The sequence below is a fragment of the Dendroctonus ponderosae genome, unplaced genomic scaffold (assembly GCF_020466585.1).
Source record: "Dendroctonus ponderosae isolate FM_Combo_2020 unplaced genomic scaffold, Dpon_F_20191213v2 Dpon_F_20191213_1, whole genome shotgun sequence".
NCBI lineage: Eukaryota > Metazoa > Arthropoda > Insecta > Coleoptera > Curculionidae > Dendroctonus > Dendroctonus ponderosae.
The window spans coordinates 37,932,182-37,936,319 of NW_026017110.1; positions in this window are offsets into that span (position 1 = coordinate 37,932,182).

Below are 4,138 nucleotides of genomic sequence, written 5' to 3' on the forward strand. Positions count from 1 at the left end.
GACACTATGCTTCTACGTATACGCCAGTAAGTGCACATTTGTGCTGCTATAGCCGTAGTGTCTAAAAACGACCGTTTCGTTTTGGACGGCTATAGCAGTCATGCCACATTGTGAACTTCGCTTTGACGGCTATAGCCGCAATTGTCCGTCAACGTGTTAACAAACAACGACTGTGGGAACAATTTCTGAAACAACTAAAAATGTGTATTTGTATAGTGTAGTATGTAAAATTTCCTATTAAATTTAGGAGATAAGCTGCAGTTCCGCTTAGAGAATGTTTTTTGTTTTTGAAATCAATAATTCGTCAGATTCAGTAAACAACACAAACGGATCTGAAGAGGAGGCTACATTTTGTGGAAGTAACAGATACTTTGGGGTACCGCTCGAAGAGCATTTCGATTGTAGGTCATCTTGATACCCCGACGATTGATCAATATTCGCATCAGATTCTTCTGCTGAGGAAGTCGCATTGGAATGAATCGGATTGCTCTTCAAAAGGCTCATAGAGGCCATCACTATCATCCGATCCCAATGAAAAGTCAGTCAAATAATTATACATATACATGAGTTAAGACAATATACTCACAAACACTTCATACCCAGTGACTAGCAGTGACAAGAGTTGAGGATGAAAATCCCACGAACTAGATGGTACCCGATTACTGGAAGAATTTCTTTGACCTTGATTAGGTCGACTTGGATTAATTTCCCGTGACATATGGGCTTCGAATGAACGTGCGAATTAAACTGACCAAAGTTGTAAACTACCGGTCTATTTAGGGTGGCAGATAAACAAATCCACCTGAATTTATGTGGTTCCGCTTTAGAACTGCATTAACCGCATCTTCCTGGTTTCTCGTAAATTGGCATATGCGCGCAGGAATCATAACGAACTTCGTACGGAACTGTCCGTTTGAAGTGGTTTACAGCTGTTGTTAAAGGTCGACCTTTCTTCGGTAAATATTTTTCAGCGCCCACTAATCCAACCGCGACAGAGAGTCGAAAAACTTTTAGGGGTAATGGTGTTGGGGAATCAATTCTCATTTTGTACAAAATAAACGCGTTGACCAGTGACAAATCTATAAAATAAAAGAGAATCCTATGCCACCATTTTTTTGACTTTCTGTCCACTTCATATAAAGATTTTTACATGTCGGCTTTGTCCCCCGACATATCCCATGTGCATATTGTACAGTTGGACTAATTTCGGACAAGCGATATTTTTGACAGACTCCTTTTTTTTCTTCCTACGGACAAATTCTGTTTCGCTGGGATTCAAATAATTAGAAAGGAAATGGACGGGTCTACTGTCAATCCATTTTGCAAATGCCAATCCGTCTATGCTGATTCGCCAGTCGACTTTTCAAACCTTTGTCCACAACTATATCTGTTAGTAAGTTTTTTCGTCCTTTTCTAACCGTCCCACAAGCGTAAATTAGTTCAGTCTGCTAACGTTTTTGAAGTTCGACAGAGTTGAAAACATTGTCGAAATATATGTGGTAGCCTTTTCCAACTAAGTCTCTTGTTAGATCTTGAACCACTCTGCAGCCAAGATTTGTTTCTACAATCTGGCCCACTTTTCCTGTATATATTTGAAATTGGCAAACATATCCTGATTCTTCTGCCCGAACCCAAACCTTATATTCCTTTTTGAGCGGTTTGATGGGCAGGTATTGTTTCAGCGCGCTGCGACCTTGGATTGATTCTTTGAGGGCTTCAAAGAATTTTTGTAAGTCTCAGATAAAATATCCAATAAAGGACGCAGTTTACATAATTTGTCATAATTTGGTGAATCTCTCCCTGGCTGCACTGAGTTGTCATTTAGATGAACATTAGCTAATTTCCAAGAAAATCTATCTCTGGCCATCGCAGAACTTATAAAAGGATCTCTTAGCTCGGGCCGAGATGACCAATAGTCGCGATAACTTGGCAGTTTTTTGCCCATCGCTAAATTTATGGCAATAAAGCATTTTATGTCTTTCAGGTTAGTAGGTGTTTGTTGAATTACCACCTTATTTTTGTAATGCATATAAATTAGTTTGAAAAACCATATGTTCCAAAAGCCGATGAGAAACATGTCCGTAGGTGATTCCACTTCCGAATCAATATTTGGTCCAGAATTTTCACAAAAGTCTTTCAAGATATGTAAGCAGTTCGAAACAGATTTTGTCCAAATCGTTTTTTTCGAGAGCTCTCGGGCCTTTACTACAGAAATCGGAATTTCGTCTTCACTGCTCCATTCTTCTGATTCCGCCGAATCACGCTCATTGTCAAAAATTATAGGCATTGCCTCTATGTCAAAAACATCAGTTGCGCTTGACAATGGCCTATTGGTTGAAATTTCCTCTTCTGCTACAATTTCGTCCTCACTGACATCACCCAGCTCACTGAGGTTGTCGTGGGGGATTTCCTCTAACAAATCGAACAAGTCATGTGGATCTAGATTTTCCAAGTCTTTATATATATTTTTTTCAGCACATGCAAAAAACATACTTGTAAGGCCTAGTGTGTTCATCCCGGACACACCACATAAATTTTATCAAAACACTATGATATCGGTCCAATAAGATATATCTTAGAATACATATCTAATCCCTAACTCTTGACATGTTCAAAATTAACACTTGAACACAACAAAATAAGTAGCAACAACGCTCAGTACAATAGCACGTGTTTGTACAAGAACATACTAACCGAATATGTCGCACATCCGATAAAACTACTAAATTTTATCGTCTGAAAACCTTTGCGCGCGCATCGCTTAACGTGTGCTTACAACAGGAACACTAGGAAACAGCGAAATAATTAATCTGTAAGAGTTCTTGCCCTGGCCACACTAGCAAGCAAAGGGTTAAGAGCACGCAGTGCTGGATAAAACTAATAAACAATTACTTACTATTCCACTGAAATTCTGTTATATAATTGCAAAGCAACAATTCGCAAAGCTACACCCCCGCTTCACTCCGGCGTGGATGGCGATGGGCGCCGTCGGTCCTGTTGTGCTGCTGATGGTAGTCTCACTTTGCTGGTAGAGCTGGCAAACAATTTGGATGGCGCCATTACTGTTTTGCCCATTCTAGTGTGGCGAAGGTGGCTTAGTGTGGGATGGACACAAAAGCGTTCGTTAGATCCAGCCACGCGATGCTGCACTGTTGGTGCTGTCGGTCGTCCCAGATGATGGTCTGAAAGGTGAAGTTATGTTCAGCGCTTCCATCTATGGACATAAAGCCCTTTTGGCTGGGGCTGATCCGTCCGTTGCGGGCTACCCAGCGGCCGACTCGTTCGAGACGTCACCCTTGTCATCCTTTTTGTGTATAAGTACCGTGGTGGGCCAGGTGCGGTGTTGCTGCATCGTCGCAGCCGCTTTCAAATTTCCTCGGGGGTGAAGGTGATGCTGAACGGGTCGCTGTCGTTCTCGGGTATCGGGTGGGGGCAAGTCTCACATTTCTGGATGTGGGAAGCGGCCCAGGCGTCATAGCCTTGGGGTTGTCGCTGTTGGGGCGTGTTGGTGGGCTGTTGGGGCTGTCGAGGGGATGGACGACGTGCTTCCGGCATGCACCTATGGGTTCCCATTTCTTCAAAAAGGTGCTGAAGCATTTGCTCGAGCTCAGGCGGCGATCGCGCTGAATCCAGGTGTTGGCTCCAGTCGCGTTGTCTTGGGGTTTTCTGGGGGTGCAGTTCTTTGCGTGGTTGGTTTAACGGTGTCCTGTTTCGGAAGGGTGGGGTTGCTCTACCGCTGTTGGGCATGTCGTTTTGGAGGGACGGTGATGACCGTGTGTCAGGTGTTTGTGCTGAGGAGGGAGGTTATAGTCACCATAGGAGTCCATAGTCACCAAGTGGCACCCGTCAACTCACACTTTCAATTTCATGGATGACAGCTGCTCCAACACAATTGCCAGGTTAGGGTCAGTTGGTCTTCGGCTGGCAATGACTGCTTTACAGAAAGAAATTGCAGCCGTAATTGGATGAATTTCTTCCCTTCTGACAGTACAAAATGTATTGAAAAGTAACTGAATTTTCAACTCATTTTTAACAGTGTGGCTACCTTATGTTTTTTACCTGATTTGTAATACTACCTAATACTATCAATATTGGAAATCTATAAATGACACGCAATTATCTTTACTATTAATTACAT